Here is a 26,651-nt window from a genome sequence, read left to right as displayed (position 1 = left end):
TTTTTGTTCTAAATATATTTGTAATGTGTTCATGTAGGATGCAGGATTGTGTCCCACGTAATTGCTATGTTTGTATTTTTGTTCTTTGACATTTTTGATTTATTAAATTGATTTTCCGGCTGGACATTCCCATTATAGTACTAACCCTGTATTTAAAGACATCTTTCTCAGCAATTATTGCCCTGTCCATGTCAACTGCCCAGTCACGCTCAGTCAGGACACCCCCACCCCCCATTTGTGTGCATTGTTACATTTTGAAATGGCCCATCCTAGTGAGGCCCATGCTTTCTCAGTTTGTATTAGATCCGTGGCTTCCCAAATATTTAATAGGCATAGTTGGGGGGAAGCCTTCAGAGCCTTACCTTCCGCATTTTCCATCTGTTTGGTGATAGCCCCCCAATATACTTGCACCACCGGGCAATCCCAGACAATGTGGAAAAAAGTTCCCAGTTGGTGGAATTGTCTAAGGCACAGGGGATCAGTCCTCCTACCAATTTTGACCAAGATCCCCACATCGAGGTATACGCGGTCACATGTTCATATATGATATAAATGTCTGTAATAGTGAATAGCATATTCGTGTTGACTATATATTGTTGTGATGGACAAAGCTATTCTGCACATGGGACTTGTATTTCTGATATCCACATCCAAATATTTTTGTACGGATTTGTGATGATAGTCATGTTAAAAAGAAAAATACCAATAAAGATATTTAAACAAATGGACTGTGAAAGTGATGTCGTCCGCGTACAGTGAAATGCGATCCTCGTGGTTTTCTGTCCACTTCAGACCACGGATCAACGGGTCCCCCCTGACTCAGACTGCCAGAGGCTCGAGCACAAGGGCGAAATGCAAGGGAGATAAAGGGTACCCCTGTCTAGTTCCCCTTCCCAGTGGAAACTGTCTAGATGTATGATTATTTACCGTTACGTGTGCGGTTGGGTGGGCCTAAAGCAATTGGATCCACTTTATAAGGTTCAGACAAAATCCCATCCTCGCCAGCACAGCAAAAAGAAAGTCCCATTTGATTGTGTCAAATTTCATTGAGGCATGTAATGACAATAGGGTCGCGTCCTCCATGATCATATCTCGTCTACCCAGGACCCCATGTAAACGCCTTAGATTTAAGGCGGTATTCCTCCCTGGCATAAAGCCGGATTGGTCTGGGTGTATTATGTCGGTAATATAGGGGATGCGCCTATTGGCCAACAGTTTCGCTAAGATTTTTGCCTCTACCGTAAGAAGGGAAATGGGCTTGTAGGCCCTACAGTCATCCGGTGGTTTGCCTTGTTTGTGGATAACTACAATGGAGGCTGTCCTGACATCCGCTGGCAGCACCCCTTTCTCGAAGCTTTCGGTGTTCATTTGGAGCAGGTAGGGAGGTAGTTTGGAAGCCATTGGTTTAAAGAACTAAATCGGTAGCCCATTGGGTCCCATGGCCTTACCCGAACAAACATCTTGAATGGCCTTCTGAATTTCCAGTTCGGTGAGCTTGCCCTCTAAGGAGTCACTATCTTGAGTGGACAGGCAGGTGATTGGTATGGTCGAGAGCAGTTCCGCAGCCGCGGGTGGCTGGGATGTCCTGGAGAATGTATATACAGATGAAAAGTTAGTGGCAAACGTGTCTGCGATCTGCTGGGGGTCTGTAATTGCCTCTCTGTTGGCCCCACACAGTGAGTGAACCCACCTTGATAGTTGCTCTTTTTTTTTTTAGCCAAGCCAAAAGCTTGCCCGTCCTGTCTCCATGCTCTTATGACAGGTTGATTTGTACCTTGCCTTGGCAGCGTCTGTCAGGAGCTGTCGGTAATCAAGACGCACCACCGCAAGCGAGTGTTGCGCTTCTTGGTCGAGGTGAGTGCCAAGGCTCTCTCCCTATGGAGGATGTCTTCCTCGAGCTCTGTTATGCGTTTTGCAAGTTCTCTTTTATGACCGACCATCAACCTTTCATGACAACACCAAACGCACCCCATAAAATTTGGGCTGAGTAGACCGATCCTACATTTTCTTTAAAATAGAGGTCGGTTTCTTTGGTTAGTGTCTCCCTAATATGAGGTATCTTAAGCGCCCAGGGGTTTATGGTCAGGGTGGGGCGTCGTTTGGGCGAGCCGATTGTAATCGTTGTAAGGATCGGGGAGTGGTCGGAGATTCCGCGTGCGAGGCAGCGGGTGTCAGTAAACATGTGAATATCCTGAGCATGAGTGAACATGTGGTCTATGCGTGATTGTCTATTGTGGGCCCCAGAGTGGAATGTAATTTGTACGGCAGTTGGGTTGAGTCATCTCCAAATATCAACAAGGCCTAAGGCGGACAGGAACTCAGCATGTTGGGATCCCCTCTGAGGGTCTCTGCGTGGTGGGAGGCGGTCTCTGACACCATCTATTGCAAGATTAAAATCCCCCCCTAGCACCAATAGAACTAGCGGAAGATCAAGAAGGAGTGTTCCAAGGTCCCGCATCGTGGGACACTGCAGTCCAGGGTGGACATACGTCGATATGATATTGAGACTCTGCCCCTCCCAAGTGCCGGGGAGCGCTACATATCTGCCCTGTTCATCAGACCAGGATTTATGTATTATGTATGGACAACCCCTACGTAGGAGCACTCCCGCCCCTCATGACCCTTATGTAAACCCCGCGTGGGCAACCAGGCGGTACGCCCATCTATTTAATGCGCCACAGGAGTTGCCAATTAAATGTCTCTTGAAGAAAGACAATGTCTGGCGCCTGTCGCTTCAAGTATTGGAGGGCTATTCCCCATTTGATTTTGTCTCCCAGGCATTAACATTCCATGTAAGGAATTTAGGATCTACGTTTGAACCCATGGGTGGAGAGACAGGTGGTGAGTGTGGGAATGCGGCAAAGGAGGCATGACGATTGGTGCACCCAGGGGGTGCTGAACATAAAAGGGCATGTAATGTGTCTGTGGGTAAGACCATGCCATCACAGAGTGTATAGGTGGTTCAGTGATTATATATAAGGGTGCCCCCTGCGGTCCCATGACTGATATAGTAAATGCATACGAAAGGACCTGAGATGTAGTAAGTGAAACAAGTTGCTGCAATAAAACATCATACCCCAACAATAGGCCCCACTTCTCCCGAAAATCAAACAAATAAATCCCCCCACCCCCTGAAAGAACCCCTTCGCCCCCCCCTCCCTGCATGACGGACAATAAACTACCCACCACCCAAAACTTGCAGAGTGCCTATCGCCCACCCTAAGGAAAAAAAGTTAAGGTGCGTGTACCAACCCCACTTCCCGTGCCAGCTTTTTGTGTTTAGGTTTTGCCCCTATCACATAGTCCAGGGGAAGAAGGCAAAGTCATGCAACATTCCTATACACAATATTCCCCCAGTACCCCATATTGTTCAAATAGTTACGTCTTTGTCGCCGTTGTCACCAGCAGTTGGGGATCTCAGGTTACCACCACAGATTAAGTTTTGGAGCATAGAGGGCAGTATCTGCAAAGAGCGTCCCAGCGTGGACCTCGTAAGGCTGAATTCCGTGGTCCCAATGTTAGTCCCCTTGACTCTGATTCTGTGAGGTGTCCGTGATGATGCCACCACTCTTTGGGGACCCTTGGTGACCCCCGGCAAATTCTGTTCCCCTTCTCGACTGTGCGCCATCCCTCGAGCCAGTCCCAAGCGTCCTCAGGGCTGGAGAAGAACCATGCTTTCCCTTCGGCTTCGACACGCAACTTTGCTGGGAACAGGATAGAATGCTTGATCTCTTGGTTACGCATGGCTCGTTTCACCTCTAGAAAGCTGTGGCGCTGTTTCTGCACCCTCACCGTAAAGTCAGGAAATAACGTGAGCGCGCTATTGTGATGGGTGGGGCTGCCCTTGCCGCTTGCAATATGACATCTCGATCACGATAATTGAACACCCGTGCCAGAAGGGGACGGGGCGGTGCTCCTGGTTTCAGCCTGCCACCTGGCACCCTGTGTACCCTTGCGATGGAGATGTATTTGGATAGTCCCTTAGGTTTGAGGTGTTGCAACACGAGGTCCTCCACGAAGAGGTCTGCCGCCTGCCCCTCCGACCATTCAGGTACTCCGAAGATGCGGACGTTATTGCGGCACATACGGCCCTTTACTAACAGGTCTTGGTTGACTTGCAAATCAGCAACTTGGCGCTTTAGGAGGTCAGATTCAGTCAGAAGACTCTTAGTTATGGCTTCCACCTCAGTGAGACGCTTGTTCGTTTTTTGCATGTACGCCCTAATCAGGGAGACCTCTGTTGCAACGGTGTCAATTCAGCCCTCAAGGGAGGTCTGCAATGATGTGATGGCAGCTAGGATATCTTGTAACGTGGGTTCTGGCAGGTTTCCGGTCTCTTTGGGAGAGGTCTTCGTCCCCCCCTGCCCCTTATTCCAGGCATAGTTTTCCAGTTTTGTCTGAAGCGCGTGGCTGCCACCACGGCCGCTCGCCATACTGTATCTCTCACGGCTGAGAGGAAGGAGGGGTCCAGCTGGCTGCTCACCGTCACCTGAGTGTGGAACCCGGCCCAGATCGGCCTGTCGGGTTTCGCCTGTTGGGTTGCGCCAGAGACGGTGGCCAGTAAAGGGCGCCCGATCTGGGAGGGAAGAGATAGAGGGCTGGATGATTGGTGTCACCAGCGCGGCCCTATAGGGACTGTAGGGATAGTCCAATCCGCCAGCAGCAGCCGCCTTCATGTGGCTCTGGGATTGGGAGACAGAGTGACTCGTATATCCCCCTTCCACTGGAGATTGGTGTGGTAACGGAGCCACCCGGCCCGTTCAGCCACGCTAAGCACGCACCCACGCACCCGGAGGGCGGGCACGCCCGAAGGCATAAATAAACGGGCGCAAGACCGCTCGTGGTCTTTGGCCCACTCCAGTGACCCTGACTGCTGTGTCCTTTATTATCCCCTAGCGACTCCCTGTCCTTAGGCCTACCCAGTACCCCCGCCCCCACGATACCACATTGGCGACGAGAGCGGAGCCTACCCGCGCCTCGCCCCCCCCCCCGCGCACCTGCTGATCCAGCTGGCGGTGCTCCAGGCTGTCCGCGGAGGCGGAACACGGAGGATTTTCCTGGGCGCGCCCTCGCGTTGGCTGGCTGGGGCCGCGCACGCGTTGTCCTGGTGCCTGGAGAGGATCCGGCGTCCAGTGCTGTGCCGGTAAGCTCTGTCGGAGGGGGGTGTCGGCCCTCGTGAGCCCGGCCCGCGTCTGAGTGGGGAGAAGAGAGCACGTTGCTGATCTGGTGTGCAAGGCCCCGAGAGTGAGGCGAGGGGCAGGGGCGTCCATGCAAGTGCCTGCAGGGAGTGATCGTCTGAATAAAGCTTGGTGAATATAGAAGAAGGGCTCCGGTGGTCTCGCCCTCGCGCAGCACCGGCCAAGCAGCCCATCTGCGTCACGGTGCACAGCCGTTGGTCTCGCCTGCGCGCAGCGACATCCAGGCAGCCTACATCATCCCTAAGCGGGGGAGGAGAGTGACAAGGGTCTCGCCTGGAGAGCAGACCGGCAGCCACGGCCGGGGTGGTGGAAAGGTGACGGAGAAGGGCAGCAAGCATGACCACCCCTGTCACCAGCGGAGGTGGCACCGCGCAGCCACCACAGCAGCGGGCCGCGCAGCCAGCAGCCGCCGCACCTGGACACAGTGCGGTAGCCCCGTTGCCACCGTTCAGCGAGCTGTCGGACCCCTCTACAGCGGCGGTGCGATGGCGATCATGGATCGGACGGCTGGAGCACTACTTTGTCGGGGTGCGGGAGACGGACAATACAGTCAAGAGGTCTCTCCTCATGTGCTACGGTGGCGAGGAGCTGTACGACCTCTTCGAGACCCTACCCGATAGAGGGAACGACAACGACTATGCGGGCGCCATAAGGGCCCTAAATCGCCATTTTGACCCCCAAACCAACCCCGACTTCGAGTGGTTCAAGCTCCGCCAGGCACGACAAGAGGAAACAGAGAGCGTCGACGTCTTCTACGCCCACCTTCGAAAACTCTCGCTGTCATGCGAACTACCGGACCAGAGATCAGAGATTCGGGCGCAGCTCATCCAGGGGTGCAGGTCGGTCCCGTTGCGGCGCCTAATCCTACGGCAGCCAGGCATCTCGCTGGAAGACATCTTAATCCTGGGCCGGTCTCACGAGCTGTCCAACGCTCGGGCGGACGTGATGGAAGCAGCCCTCAACCGGCCGGCTGTGGCCACGAAACCACCGGCAGTCAAGGAGGAGAGGGTGGATGTGCTGCAGAGGCGGCCGAACCAGCAGCGCGGAGCCGCGAGGGCTCCACAAAGAGACACCTGCGGCAACTGTGGCCTATGTCACCCGCCTGGCGGGCGGTGCGTCGCAAGAGGACAAACGTGTCTGAAGTGCGGACGAGCGAACCATTTCGCGAAGGTCTGCCGAGGCGGACGGATGCGCGGCGGTGCTGGGGGCCCGCGAGGTGCGACGGCGAGCGTGCACCAACTGACAGAGGAAGAATCCGCCGCCCTGAGAGACAACACCAAGGCGGAATTCGTGGAAGAGGTAGAGGATGATGAAGTGTTCTTCGTCTCGTTCGTTGGCCGAGAAGGCACGAGGCGAAGGCCGCCGCCCATGTGTGACATCATGGTGGCAGGATCCCCAGTAAGCGCTCTCATCGACACGGGGGCGTCGGTGAACGTAATGGACAGCTGCCAGTATAAGAGGCTGTCGCCACGACCGCCCCTGAGGCCCTCCAAAGCCCAAATCTTCACATATGACAGTGACAAGCCGCTGTCCCTGAGAGGGGTGATTGACGTTGAAGTCGTCAGCGACGGTAGGAAGCTGGCCACGACGTTCCACGTGGCGGAAGGCAAGAGGGGCACCTTACTGAGCTGTCACACCGTCGAAGATCTGGCGCTGGTGTTTTTCGCGAATCAAGTGCATGATCTGCATGCCAGGGAGATGTTGAAGGACTTCCCCATGCTGTTCCGAGGTCTAGGGTGCCTACGCGAGAAACAGTTCAAACTACACGTGGACCCGACAGTCCGGCCCATGGCGCTGCGCCACAGGAGAATACCATTCCTCCTGAGACCACGAGTGGAGGAGGAATTGAAGAAGTTGGAAGACCTGGGGGTGATCGAAAAGGTATCCGGCCCCACCCCGTGGGTGTCCCCCCTAGTCCTGGCGCCCAAACCCAAGCAGCCAGGCGCCATCCGTTTGTGCGTGGATATGCGCCTCCCGAACAAGGCAGTAAAGCGCGAAAGACACCTCACGCCCACCATGGACGATATTGTGGCTGACCTCAACGGCGCACAGTGGTTCACAAAACTGGACCTCAACGCGGGATACCATCAGCTAGAGCTCCACCCGGACAGCCGCAACATCACCACCTTCTCCACCCACGTTGGCTTGCGGGGATACAAGCGGCTGAGTTTCGGGATTTCGTCAGCGGCTGAAGTGTTCCAAAACGCCATACGGGAGACTCTCTCGGGGCTCCAGGGAGTCATCTATTTGAGCGACGATATCTTGGTGTTCTCGAAGACTCTGGAAGAACACCATCGGCATCTTCGGGACACGCTGCAGCGGCTGGCGGACAGTGGCCTTACCTTGCACGAGGCCAAGTGCTCCTTCTACCAGGAGTCGGTCGAGTTCTTCGGCTATGTCTTCTCGAGGGAAGGCCTGAGAGTGGATCCGAAGAAGGCGGAAGCAATCCGAGCAGCCCCGAGGCCCACCTCCGCCACCGAAGTCAGGAGTTTTCTAGGGATGGCAACCTACTGTGGACGTTTCATTCCCAACCTGGCGTCCCTGTCGGAGCCGCTCCGGCTTCTCACGAAGAGTGGCCAACCCTGGACCTGGGCAGTGAAGGAAGATCTCGCGTTCCAGGCGGTCAAGGACGCGCTAATCGATGACAAGGTCATGGCGTACTTCCGGCCTCAAAGGCGGACAGAGGTGGAGGTGGACGCGAGCCCTGTGGGGCTGGGCGCAGTCCTGATGCAGGAAACGGAGGCGAAGGAATGGGTCCCGACCGCATACGCCAGCAGAGCTCTAACGGCCACCGAGATGCGGTATGCGCAGATTGAGCGGGAGGCGCTGGCCATCAAGTGGGCCTGTCAGCACTTTCATCTCTACTTGTATGGTCACGACTTCCGGGTGGTCACCGACCACAAACCCCTGGTCCCGCTCTTCGCTGGCACGGCACGCCTGGGCCCCCCGCGGATCGAGCGATGGGCAGTCCAATTGCAAGCCTACCGGTTCGAGGTCGTCTTCCGACCTGGGGCCAACAACCCGGCGGATTTCCTGTCCCGGCACCGGCCCCATCACACCCTGATCAGGCGGATGAAAGCGGCACGGAAGAGTTCGTCAGGATGGTGTCGCAGGCAGCGTGCCCGGTGGCACTCACGCTGGAAGACATCGGCAGGGCCACGGAGCTGGATGAGTGCCTCGTAAAGGTGAAGCGAACGCTGGCGAACCGCAATTGGCAGAACTTCCTGGACGGGGTGCAAGCCCTCACCGAAGACGAGAGGGTCTTTCGACAGCAAGTGTGGAACGCGCAGAGTGAGCTCAGCGAAGGGCCGCATGGCGTGGTCATGAGAGGCGCAACACTAGTCATTCCGAGGAGTCTCCAAGGGGAGGTGGTTCGGCTGGCGCACCAAGGGCATCAAGGCGTCTCCAAGACCAAGGCCAGGCTGCGGAGCAAGGTGTGGTTCCCTCGGATGGATGCCATGGTTGAGGAAGTCGTCCGCAACTGTCACTCGTGTAACATCACCGGGGGCGAGCCCGCACCTCATCCGGTAATCACGGAAGAACCATGCCTAGAACCCTGGTCCAAGCTGTGTGTGGACTTTGGATCCTTCCCGGACGGGCGACACACCCTGGTGGTGGTGGATTCGCACTCCAAGTTCCCGGTGGTGGAAGTGGTCTCCTCCACAGCGTTCAGCCAGGTGAGAGCAGCGTTGGACCGCATATTTGCCATGATGGGACTACCTGAGGAAGTCCGGTCGGACAATGGGCCACCTTTTCAAGGAAGGGAATTCCAAGACTACCTAGCAGCTCGAGGGGTCAGGCACAGGAAGATCACCCCGCAATGGCCCCAGGTGAATGGAGAGGTAGAGCGGTTTATGCGCACGATGAACCGGGCGCTGAGGATCGGAGTCGAACAAGGGGAAGACGCGGATCTATGCCTCTCACAGTTCCTCAGCGCGTACCGCAGGACACCTCACTGCACCACTCAGTGCGCGCCAGCGCATCTGCTGTTCAAGAAAGCCCCCAGGGACAACATCCCGGCGAGCCAAGTGTGGCAGCCTCGGCCGCTGGATCAAGGGGCGGCCCAAGAGAGAAGGCGGACATCCAACGAGAAGGCCAGTCGAGCGAGGAGAGCCCAAGCGAGGAGTCTCCAGGTGGGGGACGTGGTCATCATGAGAGACCGGTACCCAAGTTGGAAGTATCGCACCCCGTTTGAACCGGAAGTGTGGGAGGTGACCAGAGTGCAGGGCACCATGGTGTCAGTCAGGAGAGGAACACGGACAGTGACTCGAAATGCGTCCTGGTTCAAACAGGTCACCTCAGCTCCCCCCGAGACCGACCCGCAGGAGGAGGAGTTCGAAGCCGGAGACGGGGGCAGCTCACCAGGAGGGCAGGCAAGCACCTCGCGGAGCGCGCCCCCACCGTCCGGTGTAGGAGAACGAGAGAACGGGTCCTCCGAAGATGTGGGGGTACCCAGTGAGAAGGGAGCCTGTGGGACCGGACGAGGAGACGTCCCCCGGAGCCGGCCGTACGGCCTTCGGCCAAACCCGGCCCCCAATCAGAGACTGAGAGACTTTGCGTGGTGTGCGCAAGAGCCGAACTGTTCTGTGATAACTGATCTCTGTATCTGAAAGATTGGAGGGATGTGGTAACGGAGCCACCCGGCCCGTTCAGCCACGCTAAGCACGCACCCACGCACCCGGAGGGCGGGCACGCCCGAAGGCATAAATAAACGGGCGCAAGACCGCTCGTGGTCTTTGGCCCACTCCAGTGACCCTGACTGCTGTGTCCTTTATTATCCCCTAGCGACTCCCTGTCCTTAGGCCTACCCAGTACCCCCGCCCCCACGATACCACAATTGGGAGCAATGATGGGTGTCTGTCACCCTGAGCAGCTATTACCCTCCATATGCCAGCGCCCACAGCTGTGAGCTCCGTACCTGCTGCACCGTAGGGGCTGAGTGTGGAGTGACAGTGTCCTCGCGGGTACCCGGTTATGTCAGATGGGTTGTAGCAGGTCCCAGAGCCGGAATCAACAAAGCCACACTAGGCACCACGCAGTGTTCAGCATGTGCGCGGTCTTCAACGCCGCTGCTGGGACTGCCACAATCAGAAGGTCCGCCGAGCATGTGTCCATCACGGCTGAGTTCAGAGCCGGCGTCTCGTGCGGGGGGGGGTCAGGACGGCACGGACACCAATGAGCGCGCCCCGCCGGACACCCACAGGAGTCCCCGGCTGATGTCGATGCCGTATGCAGGACGGCCTCAAGCGGGCCCCAGGCCGCGCCACCCGCACTGCCCCCACACCACCAGGGCCCCACCCAGTGGGTCCAGCAGGATCAAGGCCGGCCCAGCAACAGGTATGGAGAGCCAGCCCCCGAGGATTCGGCAAGTGGGAGACGCGCCCCGGCTGCAGGTCTAGCGTCGCAAGGCAGCGTGCGCCGCACAGGCCACGCCCCGTGCCCCAGCGAGCACAGCCCGTGTCCAGCACAGGATCTTCAGCTGCGCTCGGCGGATTTAGCCCACAGTCGGCCGGGTGGTACTCCCCTTCTTTGGGAGTGACTGGCCTCTGTTTCAGCCAAGTTCTTTCCGGGCAAAGCTGAAATTGACGGATAGTTTAGGAGTGGAGCGAGGGAGCCCCGCTAACACGGGGCCATTTCCCCAGGCAGTTGGCCACGCCCCCTCTGTAAGTTTATTTTGTGCATTTGACGCAGCTCACTTGTAGCAGGAGTTTTTCTTTCTTTCCTTTTTTCAAACTCCCTGTTTTTTAAACTCCCCAACATTAATTAAGCACATTATGGCAACTCCAGCAACAGTTTCAACTTAACAAAAACATCTTTGAGAGTTCATTTTTATAAACAGAAATGCTCCTCACTTGTAACTTTCACTTCAGAGAATGATTTATGTGCTTTTTCAGTAGTTGATCACAAAACATTTTTTTTCCATCCACAGCAGCCCATAGCAACCTAATCTTATTCTCAACCACCTGCTCTCAATTATTCAATTAAGGTTACAGAGCAGGCTATAAAAACTGTGTCCCTCCAGACTACCTTCAACATTTAGTTGGAGAGATACACAGAGGAGCACTGCATAGGACAGTTTAAAGCCAAGTAAGTGCAATTGACAAAAAGTGACGAATTCCCCCTTTATGGTTTAGTTTTCAATTTAAAAGCGCATATGGTTTTGTTGCCTTACTTATTTTACTTTCCCTTCAGGCTTTAATCCCCGTCCCACATTTCTCCGCACCATGATGCAAATGAAATTTATATTTAAGGTAACAGTACATTTGTTTTTTGGTAAATAAAACATAGCAACCCCCATTCTGGGTTCCTCAAACAACCTAGTATTTTCATTTCACTTATTCACATTAATAAAAGACATTTGTGTCCCCTACTTCTGTCAATATTGAACGCAGTGATGATTTATCTATACACTATCATTATTATTTAACAGAGATCGGCTATGCTTTACCTCACAGTTCTTTATACATATTTGCCAAGAGAGACAGCAGGGCAGTGTCCCTGTTCCCCCTGGCTCTACCTTTCTTTCACTAATGCATATCTATAGGAAGATAACCATGCTTAAGTAGAGACATCGCTGCCCACGGTCTATCCAGTGTCACACTAGGTGAATTAGGAAATTAGCAATGCTAGTTTCATCATGAATTTAATAATTCCTTTGTTTCCCTCACAGTTATAGGCATTAAGACCATACCTAGAACCAAGTTCCATTTGGAGCAAAGCGTGCTCACTCACATAAACGAGTGAGTGCTTCCACTCACTAATAACACCCTATCTGGGTTGCCCTGAAGAATAAGGCCTCCATATAAAGGAAGATACTTTTAATCCATTCACCACTGTCAACATCCAGACAGTCTCCCTGCTGGTGGAGGTTTTGTTGGCACTTATAGAATGGGACACTCAAGTGACAAGACACGATGATGATGCTATCCACCAAACCACACTAAGCGGAGTTTACATACACGCAGTCTGTGAACGTGTCGTTAGGGGTCTCCGAGACAAAAAGTTCTGAGACTCTGGTACTGAGACTTATGTGGTTCATTCCCCCCTTTCTGATAGATAAGCAGTAACTTTTGAAAGCTGAATGGATCTCTGCTTCTTCCTCCCTCCATTTTGTTGATCTGTACGAGAACTAATGACCCCCACACCATGGGAGAAGCCAGGATCAGAACTAATAATGACCCCACACCATGGGAGAAACCATGGTGAGAACAAATGACCCCCACACCATGGGAGGAAACCATAGTGAGAACTAATGATGGCCCCATATCATGGGAGAAACCAGGGTTAGATTCAATGGCCCCCACACCATGAGAGAAACCATAATGAGAATTAATGATGACACCACACTATCGTAGGAACCATAGAGAGAACTACTGACCCAAAAACCATGGGAGAAACCATGATCAGAACTAATAATGATCTCACACCATGGGAGAAACCATGGTGAGAACTAATTGCGCCCACACCATGGGAGAAACCATGATCAGAACTAATGACCACTACATTGTGGGAGAACCCATTGTGAGAACAAATGACGACACCACACCATGGTAGAAACCATGGAGAGAAGTAATGGCCCCCACACGATGGGAGGAAACCATGGTGAGAACAAAAGATGACACCACACTATGGTAAAATCTATGGAGAGAACTAATGACCCCCACATGATGGGAGGAAACCATAGTGAGAACTAACGATGGCCCCACACCAAGGGAGAAACCATGGTGAGATTTAATGACCCGCACACCATGAGAGAAACCATGATGAGAACTTACGATGACACCACACTATGGTAAAAACAACGGAGAGAACTACTGACCCCCACACGATGGGAGAAACCATGATCAGAACAAATAATGACCCCACACCATTGGAGAAACCATTATCAGAATTCATAATAACCCCCCCACGATGGGAGAAACCATGTTGAGAACTAATGACCCCCCACACCATGGGAGAAACCATGGTGAGAACTAATGACCCCCACACCATGGGAGAAACCATGATGAGACCTAATGACCCCTAAACTGTGGGAGAAACCATGGTAAGAGCAAATTATAACACCACACTATGGTAGAAACCATAGAGAGAACTAATGACCCACACACGATGGGAGGAAACCTTAGTGAGAACTAATGATGAGCCCACACCATGGGACAAACCAGGGTAAGATTCAATGACCCCCACACCATGAGAGAAACCATGATGAGAACTAATGATGACATCACACTATGGTACAAACCATAGAGAGAACTACTGACCCCCACACCATGGGAGAAACCAGGATCAGAACTAATAATGACCCCACACCATGGGAGAAACCATGGAGAGAACAAACGACCCGCACACCATGGGAGAAACCATTGAGAGAACTAATGATGATCCCACAAAATTGGAGAAACCATGATGAGATTTAATGAACCCCACACCATGAGAAAAACCATGATAAGAACTAATGATGACCCAACACCATGGGCTAAACGATGGTGAGACTTAATGACCCCCACACCATGGGAGAAACCATGGTGAGAACTAATGACCCCCACAGCATGGGAAAAAACATGATCAGAACTAATAATAACCCCACACCATAGGACAAACCATGGTGAGAACTAATGAACCCCACACCAATGGGAACAGCCATGATAAGACCTAATGACCCGTAGACTGTGGGAGAACCCATTGTGAGAACAAATGATGCCACCACACTGTTGTAGAAACCACGGAGAGAACTAATGACCCCCACATGGTGGGAGGAAACCATTGTGAGAACTAACAATGACCCCAGAATATGGGAGGAACCATGTTGAGATTAAATGACCCCCACACCATGTGAGAAACCATGATGCAAACTAATGATGACCCCACACCATGGGAGAAACCAAGGTGAGAACTAATGACCCCCACACCATGGGAGAAATCATGGTGAGAACAAATGATGACCCCACACTGTGGGAGAAACATTGAGGAGAACAAATGATAACACCACACTATGATAGAATACACGGAGAGACCTAATGACCCCCACACAATAGGAGGAAACTATAGTGAGAACTAATGATGGCCCCACACCATGGGAGAATCCAGGGTAAGATTCAATGACCCCCACACCATGAGAGAAACCATGATGAGAACTAATGATGACATCACACTATGGTACAAACCATAGAGAGAACTACTGACCCCCATACCATGGGAGAAACCAGGATCAGAACTAATAATGACCCCACACCATGGGAGAAACCATGGAGAGAACAAACGACCCACACACCATGGGAGAAACCACGGTGAGAACTAATGGACCGCACACTGTTGGAGAAACCATGATGAGAACAAGAGATAACACCTCACTATGTTAGAAACCATGGAGAGAACTAATGACCCACACACGATGGGAGGAAACCTTAGTGAGAACTAATGATGAGCCCACACCATGGGACAAACCAGGGTAAGATTCAATGACCCCCACACCATGAGAGAAACCATGATGAGAACTAATGATGACATCACACTATGGTACAAACCATAGAGAGAACTACTGACCCCCACACCATGGGAGAAACCAGGATCAGAACTAATAATGACCCCACACCATGGGAGAAACCATGGAGAGAACAAACGACCCGCACACCATGGGAGAAACCATGGTGAGAACTAATGGACCCCACACTGTTGGAGAAACCATGATGAGAAGAAATGATAACACCACACTATGGTAGAATCCATGGAGAGAACTAATGACCCTCACACGATGGGAGGAAACCTTAGTGAGAACTAATGATGAGCTCACACCATGGGAGAAACCAGGGTGAGATTCAGTGACACCCACACCATGAGAGAAACCATAATGAGAACGATTGGTGACACCATACTATGGTAGAAACCATGGAGAGAACTAATGACCTCCACGCCATGGGAGAAACCATGATCAGAACTAATAATGACCCCATAACACGGGGAAAACCATGGTGAGAACTAATGGCCCCCACACCATGGGAGAGACCACGGTGAGAACTAATGGACCCCACACTGTTGGAGAAACCATGGTGAGAACAAATGATAACACCACACTATTGTAGAATCTATGGAGAGAACTAATGTCCCCCACACGATGGGAGGAAGCCATAGTGAGAACTAATGATGGGGCCACATCATGGGAAAAACCAGGGTGAGATTCAATAACCCCCACACCATGAGAGAAACCATAATGAGACCTAATGACACCATACTATGGCAGAAACCATAGAGAGAACTAATGACCCCCACACAATGGGAGGAAACCATTGAGAGAACTAATGATGATCCCACAAAATTGGAGAAACCATGATGAGATTTAATGAACCCCACACCATGAGAAAAACCATGATAAGAACTAATGATGACCCAACACCATGGGCTAAACGATGGTGAGATTTAATGACCCCCACACCATGGGAGAAACCGTGGTGAGAACTAATGACCCCCACAGCATGGGAAAAAACATGATCAGAACTAATAATGACCCCACACCATAGGACAAACCATGGTGAGAACTAATGAACCCCACACCAATGGGAACAGCCATGATAAGACCTAATGACCCGTAGACTGTGGGAGAACCCATTGTGAGAACAAATTATGCCACCGCACTATTGTAGAAACCACGGAGAGAACTAATGACCCCCACATGTGGGAGGAAAAGGAAACCATTGTGAGAACTAACAATGACCCCAGAATATGGGAGGAACCATGTTGAGATTAAATGACCCCCACACCATGTGAGAAACCATGATGCAAACTAATGATGACCCCACACCATGGGAGAAACCAAGGTGAGAACTAATGACCCCCACACCATGGGAGAAATCATGGTGAGAACCAATGATGACCCCACACTGTGGGAGAAACATTGAGGAGAACAAATGATAACACCACACTATGATAGAATACACAGAGAGACCTAATGACCCCCACACAATAGGAGGAAACTATAGTGAGAACTAATGATGGCCCCACACCATGGGAGAATCCAGGGTAAGATTCACTGACCCCCACACCATTTGAGAAACCATGATGAGAACTAATGATGACATCACACTATGGTACAAACCATAGAGAGAACTACTGACCCCCATACCATGGGAGAAACCAGGATCAGAACTAATAATGACCCCACACCATGGGAGAAACCATGGAGAGAACAAACGACCCACACACCATGGGAGAAACCACGGTGAGAACTAATGGACCGCACACTGTTGGAGAAACCATGATGAGAACAAGAGATAACACCTCACTATGTTAGAAACCATGGAGAGAACTAATGACCCACACACGATGGGAGGAAACCTTAGTGAGAACTAATGATGAGCCCACACCATGGGACAAACCAGGGTAAGATTCAATGACCCCCACACCATGGGAGAAACCAGGATCAGAACTAATAATGACCCCACACCATGGGAGAAACCATGGAGAGAACAAACGACCCGCACACCATGGGAGAAACCATGGTGAGAACTAATGGACCCCACACTGTTGGAGAAACCATGATGAGAAGAAATGATAACACCACACTATGGTAGAATCCATGGAGAGAACTAATGACCCTCACACGATGGGAGGAAACCTTAGTGAGAACTAATGATGAGCTCACACCATGGGAGAAACCAGGGTGAGATTCAGTGACACCCACACCATGAGAGAAACCATAATGAGAACGATTGGTGACACCATACTATGGTAGAAACCATGGAGAGAACTAATGACCTCCACACCATGGGAGAAACCATGATCAGAACTAATAATGACCCCATAACACGGGGAAAACCATGGTGAGAACTAATGGCCCCCACACCATGGGACAGACCACGGTGAGAACTAATGGACCCCACACTGTTGGAGAAACCATGGTGAGAACAAATGATAACACCACACTATTGTAGAATCTATGGAGAGAACTAATGACCCCCACACGATGGGAGGAAACCATAGTGAGAACTAATGATGGGCCCACACCATGGGAAAAACCATGATGAGACCTAATGACCCCTAAACTGTGGGAGAAACCATGGTGAGAACAAATTATGACACCACACTATGGTAGAAACCATGGAGAGAACTAATGACCCCCACACGATGGGAGGAAACCATTGAGAGAACTAATGATGATCCCACAAAATTGGATAAACCATGATGAGATTTAATGAACCCCACACCATGAGAAAAACCATGATAAGAACTAATGATGACCCAACACCATGGGCTAAACGATGGTGAGATTTAATGACCCCACACCATGGGAGAAACCGTGGTGAGAACTAATGACCCCCACAGCATGGGAAAAAACATGATCAGAACTAATAATGACCCCACACCATAGGACAAACCATGGTGAGAACTAATGAACCCCACACCAATGGGAACAGCCATGATAAGACCTAATGACCCGTAGACTGTGGGAGAACCCATTGTGAGAACAAATGATGCCACCACACTATTGTAGAAAACACGGAGAGAACTCATGACCCCCACATGGTGGGAGGAAACCATTGTGAGAACTAACAATGACCCCAGAATATGGGAGGAACCATGTTGAGATTAAATGACCCCCACACCATGTGAGAAACCATGATGCAAACTAATGATGACCCCACACCATGGGAGAAACCAAGGTGAGAACTAATGACCCCCACCTAATGACCCCCACACCATGGGAGAAATCATGGTGAGAACAAATGATGACCCCACACTGTGGGAGAAACATTGAGGAGAACAAATGATAACACCACACTATGATAGAATACACGGAGAGACCTAATGACCCCCACACAATAGGAGGAAACTATAGTGAGAACTAATGATGGCCCCACACCATGGGAGAATCCAGGGTAAGATTCAATGACCCCCACACCATGAGAGAAACCATGATGAGAACTAATGATGACATCACACTAGGGTACAAACCATAGAGAGAACTACTGACCCCCATACCATGGGAGAAACCAGGATCAGAACTAATAATGACCCCACACACACCATGGGAGAAACCATGGAGAGAACAAACGACCCACACACCATGGGAGAAACCACGGTGAGAACTAATGGACCGCACACTGTTGGAGAAACCATGATGAGAACAAGAGATAACACCTCACTATGTTAGAAACCATGGAGAGAACTAATGACCCACACACGATGGGAGGAAACCTTAGTGAGAACTAATGATGAGCCCACACCATGGGACAAACCAGGGTAAGATTCAATGACCCCCACACCATGAGAGAAACCATGATGAGAACTAATGATGACATCACACTATGGTACAAACCATAGAGAGAACTACTGACCCCCACACCATGGGAGAAACCAGGATCAGAACTAATAATGACCCCACACCATGGGAGAAACCATGGAGAGAACAAACGACCCGCACACCATGGGAGAAACCATGGTGAGAACTAATGGACCCCACACTGTTGGAGAAACCATGATGAGAAGAAATGATAACACCACACTATGGTAGAATCCATGGAGAGAACTAATGACCCTCACACGATGGGAGGAAACCTTAGTGAGAACTAATGATGAGCTCACACCATGGGAGAAACCAGGGTGAGATTCAGTGACACCCACACCATGAGAGAAACCATAATGAGAACGATTGGTGACACCATAATATGGTAGAAACCATGGAGAGAACTAATGACCTCCACGCCATGGGAGAAACCATGATCAGAACTAATAATGACCCCATAACACGGGGAAAACCATGGTGAGAACTAATGGCCCCCACACCATGGGAGAGACCACGGTGAGAACTAATGGACCCCACACTGTTGGAGAAACCATGGTGAGAACAAATGATAACACCACACTATTGTAGAATCTATGGAGAGAACTAATGTCCCCCACACGATGGGAGGAAGCCATAGTGAGAACTAATGATGGGGCCACATCATGGGAAAAACCAGGGTGAGATTCAATGACCCCCACACCATGAGAGAAACCATAATGAGACCTAATGACACCATACTATGGCAGAAACCATAGAGAGAACTAATGACCCCCATACAATGGGAGGAAACCATTGAGAGAACTAATGATGATCCAACAAAATTGGAGAAACCATGATGAGATTTAATGAACCCCACACCATGAGAAAAACCATGATAAGAACTAATGATGACCCAACACCATGGGCTAAACGATGGTGAGATTTAATGACCCCCACACCATGGGAGAAACCGTGGTGAGAACTAATGACCCCCACAGCATGGGAAAAAACATGATCAGAACTAATAATGACCCCACACCATAGGACAAACCATGGTGAGAACTAATGAACCCCACACCAATGGGAACAGCCATGATAAGACCTAATGACCCGTAGACTGTGGGAGAACCCATTGTGAGAACAAATTATGCCACCGCACTATTGTAGAAACCACGGAGAGAACTAATGACCCCCACATGTGGGAGGAAAAGGAAACCATTGTGAGAACTAACAATGACCCCAGAATATGGGAGGAACCATGTTGAGGTTAAATGACCCCCACACCATGTGAGAAACCATGATGCAAACTAATGATGACCCCACACCATGGGAGAAACCAAGGTGAGAACTAATGACCCCCACACCATGGGAGAAATCATGGTGAGAACCAATGATGACCCCACACTGTGGGAGAAACATTGAGGAGAACAAATGATAACACCACACTATGATAGAATACACAGAGAGACCTAATGACCCCCACACAATAGGAGGAAACTATAGTGAGAACTAATGATGGCCCCACACCATGGGAGAATCCAGGGTAAGATTCACTGACCCCCACACCATTTGAGAAACCATGATGAGAACTAATGATGACATCACACTATGGTACAAACCATAGAGAGAACTACTGACCCCCATACCATGGGAGAAACCAGGATCAGAACTAATAATGACCCCACACCATGGGAGAAACCATGGAGAGAACAAACGACCCACACACCATGGGAGAAACCACGGTGAGAACTAATGGACCGCACACTGTTGGAGAAACCATGATGAGAACAAGAGATAACACCTCACTATGTTAGAAACCATGGAGAGAACTAATGACCCACACACGATGGGAGGAAACCTTAGTGAGAACTAATGATGAGCCCACACCATGGGACAAACCAGGGTAAGATTCAATGACCCTCACACCATGGGAGAAACCAGGATCAGAACTAATAATGACCCCACACCATGGGAGAAACCATGGAGAGAACAAACGACCCGCACACCATGGGAGAAACCATGGTGAGAACTAATGGACCCCACACTGTTGGAGAAACCATGATGAGAAGAAATGATAACACCACACTATGGTAGAATCCATGGAGAGAACTAATGACCCTCACACGATGGGAGGAAACCTTAGTGAGAACTAATGATGAGCTCACACCATGGGAGAAACCAGGGTGAGATTCAGTGACACCCACACCATGAGAGAAACCATAATGAGAACGATTGGTGACACCATACTATGGTAGAAACCATGGAGAGAACTAATGACCTCCACACCATGGGAGAAACCATGATCAGAACTAATAATGACCCCATAACACGGGGAAAACCATGGTGAGAACTAATGGCCCCCACACCATGGGAGAGACCACGGTGAGAACTAATGGACCCCACACTGTTGGAGAAACCATGGTGAGAACAAATGATAACACCACACTATTGTAGAATCTATGGAGAGAACTAATGACCCCCACACGATGGGAGGAAACCATAGTGAGAACTAATGATGGGCCCACACCATGGGAAAAACCATGATGAGACCTAATGACCCCTAAACTGTGGGAGAAACCATGGTGAGAACAAATTATGACACCACACTATGGTAGAAACCATGGAGAGAACTAATGACCCCCACACGATGGGAGGAAACCATTGAGAGAACTAATGATGATCCCACAAAATTGGATAAACCATGATGAGATTTAATGAACCCCACACCATGAGAAAAACCATGATAAGAACTAATGATGACCCAACACCATGGGCTAAACGATGGTGAGATTTAATGACCCCCACACCATGGGAGAAACCGTGGTGAGAACTAATGACCCCCACAGCATGGGAAAAAACATGATCAGAACTAATAATGACCCCACACCATAGGACAAACCATGGTGAGAACTAATGAACCCCACACCAATGGGAACAGCCATGATAAGACCTAATGACCCGTAGACTGTGGGAGAACCCATTGTGAGAACAAATGATGCCACCACACTATTGTAGAAACCACGGAGAGAACTCATGACCCCCACATGGTGGGAGGAAACCATTGTGAGAACTAACAATGACCCCAGAATATGGGAGGAACCATGTTGAGATTAAATGACCCCCACACCATGTGAGAAACCATGATGCAAACTAATGATGACCCCACACCATGGGAGAAACCAAGGTGAGAACTAATGACCCCCACACCATGGGAGAAATCATGGTGAGAACCAATGATGACCCCACACTGTGGGAGAAACATTGAGGAGAACAAATGATAACACCACACTATGATAGAATACACGGAGAGACCTAATGACCCCCACACAATAGGAGGAAACTATAGTGAGAACTAATGATGGCCCCACACCATGGAAGAATCCAGGGTAAGATTCAATGACCCCCACACCATGAGAGAAACCATGATGAGAACTAATGAAGACATCACACTATGGTACAAACCATAGAGAGAACTACTGACCCCCATACCATGGGAGAAACCAGGATCAGAACTAATAATGACCCCGCACCATGGGAGAAACCATGGAGAGAACAAATGACCCACACACCATGGGAGAAACCACGGTGAGAACTAATGGACCGCACACTGTTGGAGAAACCATGATGAGAACAAATGATAACACCACACTATGGTAGAATCCATGGAGAGAACTAATGACCCCCACACGATGGGAGGAAACCTTAGTGAGAACTAATGATGAGCCCACACCATGGGAGAAACCATGGTTAGATTCAATGGCCCACACACCATGAGAGAAACCATAATGAGAATTAATGATGACAACACACTATCGTAGGAACCATAGAGAGAACTAGTGACCCAAAAACCATGAGAGAAACCATGATCAGAACTAATAATGATCTCACACCATGGGAGAAACCATGGTGAGAACTAATTGCCCCCACACCATGGGAGAAACCATGATCAGAACTAATGACCACTACATTGTGGGAGAACCCATTGTGAGAACAAATGACGACACCATACTATGGTAGAAACCATGGAGAGAACTAATGACCTCCACACCATGGGAGAAACCATGATCAAAACTAATAATGACCCCATAACACGGGGAAAACCATGGTGAGAACTAATGGCCCCCACACCATGAAAGAGACCACGGTGAGAACTAATGGACCCCACACTGTTGGAGAAACCATGGTGAGAACAAATGATAACACCACACTATTGTAGAATCTATGGAGAGAATTAATGACCCCCACACGATGGGAGGAAACCATAGTGAGAACTAATGATGAGCCCACACCATGGGAAAAACCAGGGTGAGATTCAATGACCCCCACACCATGAGAGAAACCATAATGAGACCTAATGACACCATACTATGGCAGAAACCATAGAGAGAACTAATGACCCCCACACAATGGGAGGAAACCATTGAGAGAACTAATGATGATCCCACAAAATTGGAGAAACCATGATGAGATTTAATGAACCCCACACCATGAGAAAAACCATGATAAGAACTAATGATGACCCAACACCATGGGCTAAACGATGGTGAGATTTAATCACCCCCACACCATGGGAGAAACCGTGGTGAGAACTAATGACCCCCACAGCATGTGAAAAAACATGATCAGAACTAATAATGACCCCACACCATAGGACAAACCATGGTGAGAACTAATGAACCCCACACCAATGGGAACAGCCATGATAAGACCTAATGACCCGTAGACTGTGGGAGAACCCATTGTGAGAACTAGCAATGACCCCAGAATATGGGAGGAACCATGTTGAGATTAAATGACCCCCACACCATGTGAGAAACCATGATGCAAACTAATGATGACCCCACACCATGGGAGAAACCAAGGTGAGATCTAATGACCCCCACACCATGGGAGAAATCATGGTGAGAACCAATGATGACCCCACACTGTGGGAGAAACATTGAGGAGAACAAATGATAACACCACACTATGATAGAATACACGGAGAGACCTAATGACCCCCACACAATAGGAGGAAACTATAGTGAGAACTAATGATGGCCCCACACCATGGGAGAATCCAGGGTAAGATTCAATGACCCCCACACCATGAGAGAAACCATGATGAGAACTAATGAAGACATCACACTATGGTACAAACCATAGAGAGAACTACTGACCCCCATACCATGGGAGAAACCAGGATCAGAACTAATAATGACCCCGCACCATGGGAGAAACCATGGAGAGAACAAATGACCCACACACCATGGGAGAAACCACGGTGAGAACTAATGGACCGCACACTGTTGGAGAAACCATGATGAGAACAAATGATAACACCACACTATGGTAGAATCCATGGAGAGAACTAATGACCCCCACACGATGGGAGGAAACCTTAGTGAGAACTAATGATGAGCCCACACCATGGGAGAAACCATGGTTAGATTCAATGGCCCACACACCATGAGAGAAACCATAATGAGAATTAATGATGACAACACACTATCGTAGGAACCATAGAGAGAACTACTGACCCCCATACCATGGGAGAAACCAGGATCAGAACTAATAATGACCCCACACCATGGGAGAAACCATGGAGAGAACAAATGACCCACACACCATGGGAGAAACCACGGTGAGAACTAATGGACCGCACACTGTTGGAGAAACCATGATGAGAACAAATGATAACACCACACTATGGTAGAATCCATGGAGAGAACTAATGACCCCCACACGATGGGAGGAAACCTTAGTGAGAACTAATGATGAGCCCACACCATGGGAGAAACCATGGTTAGATTCAATGGCCCACACACCATGAGAGAAACCATAATGAGAATTAATGATGACAACACACTATCGTAGGAACCATAGAGAGAACTAGTGACCCAAAAACCATGGGAGAAACCATGATCAGAACTAATAATGATCTCACACCATGGGAGAAACCATGGTGAGAACTAATTGCCCCCACACCATGGGAGAAACCATGATCAGAACTAATGACCACTACATTGTGGGAGAACCCATTGTGAGAACAAATGACGACACCATACTATGGTAGAAACCATGGAGAGAACTAATGACCTCCACACCATGGGAGAAACCATGATCAAAACTAATAATGACCCCATAACACGGGGAAAACCATGGTGAGAACTAATGGCCCCCACACCATGGGAGAGACCACGGTGAGAACTAATGGACCCCACACTGTTGGAGAAACCATGGTGAGAACAAATGATAACACCACACTATTGTAGAATCTATGGAGAGAATTAATGACCCCCACACGATGGGAGGAAACCATAGTGAGAACTAATGATGAGCCCACACCATGGGAAAAACCAGGGTGAGATTCAATGACCCCCACACCATGAGAGAAACCATAATGAGACCTAATGACACCATACTATGGCAGAAACCATAGAGAGAACTAATGACCCCCACACGATGGGAGGAAACCATTGAGAGAACTAATGATGATCCCACAAAATTGGAGAAACCATGATGAGATTTAATGAACCCCACACCATGAGAAAAACCATGATAAGAACTAATGATGACCCAACACCATGGGCTAAACGATGGTGAGATTTAATCACCCCCACACCATGGGAGAAACCGTGGTGAGAACTAATGACCCCCACAGCATGGGAAAAAACATGATCAGAACTAATAATGACCCCACACCATAGGACAAACCATGGTGAGAACTAATGAACCCCACACCAATGGGAACAGCCATGATAAGACCTAATGACCCGTAGACTGTGGGAGAACCCATTGTGAGAACAAATGATGCCACCACACTATTGTAGAAACCACGGAGAGAACTCATGACCCCCACATGGTGGGAGGAAACCATTGTGAGAACTAACAATGACCCCAGAATATGGGAGGAACCATGTTGAGATTAAATGACCCCCACACCATGTGAGAAACCATGATGCAAACTAATGATGACCCCACACCATGGGAGAAACCAAAGTGAGAACTAATGACCCCCACACCATGGGAGAAATCATGGTGAGAACCAATGATGACCCCACACTGTGGGAGAAACATTGAGGAGAACAAATGATAACACCACACTATGATAGAATACACGGAGAGACCTAATGACCCCCACAAAATAGGAGGAAACTATAGTGAGAACTAATGATGGCCCCACACCATGGGAGAATCCAGGGTAAGATTCAATGACCCCCACACCATGAGAGAAACCATGATGAGAACTAATGAAGACATCACACTATGGTACAAACCATAGAGAGAACTACTGACCCCCATACCATGGGAGAAACCAGGATCAGAACTAATAATGACCCCACACCATGGGAGAAACCATGGAGAGAACAAATGACCCACACACCATGGGAGAAACCACGGTGAGAACTAATGGACCGCACACTGTTGGAGAAACCATGATGAGAACAAATGATAACACCACACTATGGTAGAATCCATGGAGAGAACTAATGACCCCCACACGATGGGAGGAAACCTTAGTGAGAACTAATGATGAGCCCACACCATGGGAGAAACCATGGTTAGATTCAATGGCCCACACACCATGAGAGAAACCATAATGAGAATTAATGACGACACCATACTATGGTAGAAACCATGGAGAGAACTAATGACCTTCACACCATGGGAGAAACCATGATCAAAACTAATAATGACCCCATAACACGGGGAAAACCATGGTGAGAACTAATGGCCCCCACACCATGGGAGAGACCACGGTGAGAACTAATGGACCCCACACTGTTGGAGAAACCATGGTGAGAACAAATGATAACACCACACTATTGTAGAATCTATGGAGAGAATTAATGACCCCCACACGATGGGAGGAAACCATAGTGAGAACTAATGATGAGCCCACACCATGGGAAAAACCAGGGTGAGATTCAATGACCCCCACACCATGAGAGAAACCATAATGAGACCTAATGACACCATACTATGGCAGAAACCATAGAGAGAACTAATGACCCCCACACGATGGGAGGAAACCATTGAGAGAACTAATGATGATCCCACAAAATTGGAGAAACCATGATGAGATTTAATGAACCCCACACCATGAGAAAAACCATGATAAGAACTAATGATGACCCAACACCATGGGCTAAACGATGGTGAGATTTAATCACCCCCACACCATGGGAGAAACCGTGGTGAGAACTAATGACCCC

The sequence above is a fragment of the Triturus cristatus genome, chromosome 5_2 (genome assembly GCF_964204655.1).
Source record: "Triturus cristatus chromosome 5_2, aTriCri1.1, whole genome shotgun sequence".
Classification (NCBI taxonomy): Eukaryota; Metazoa; Chordata; class Amphibia; order Caudata; family Salamandridae; genus Triturus; species Triturus cristatus.
The sequence above is the reverse complement of the archived record's forward strand: the minus strand, read 5'-3'. Positions refer to the sequence as shown.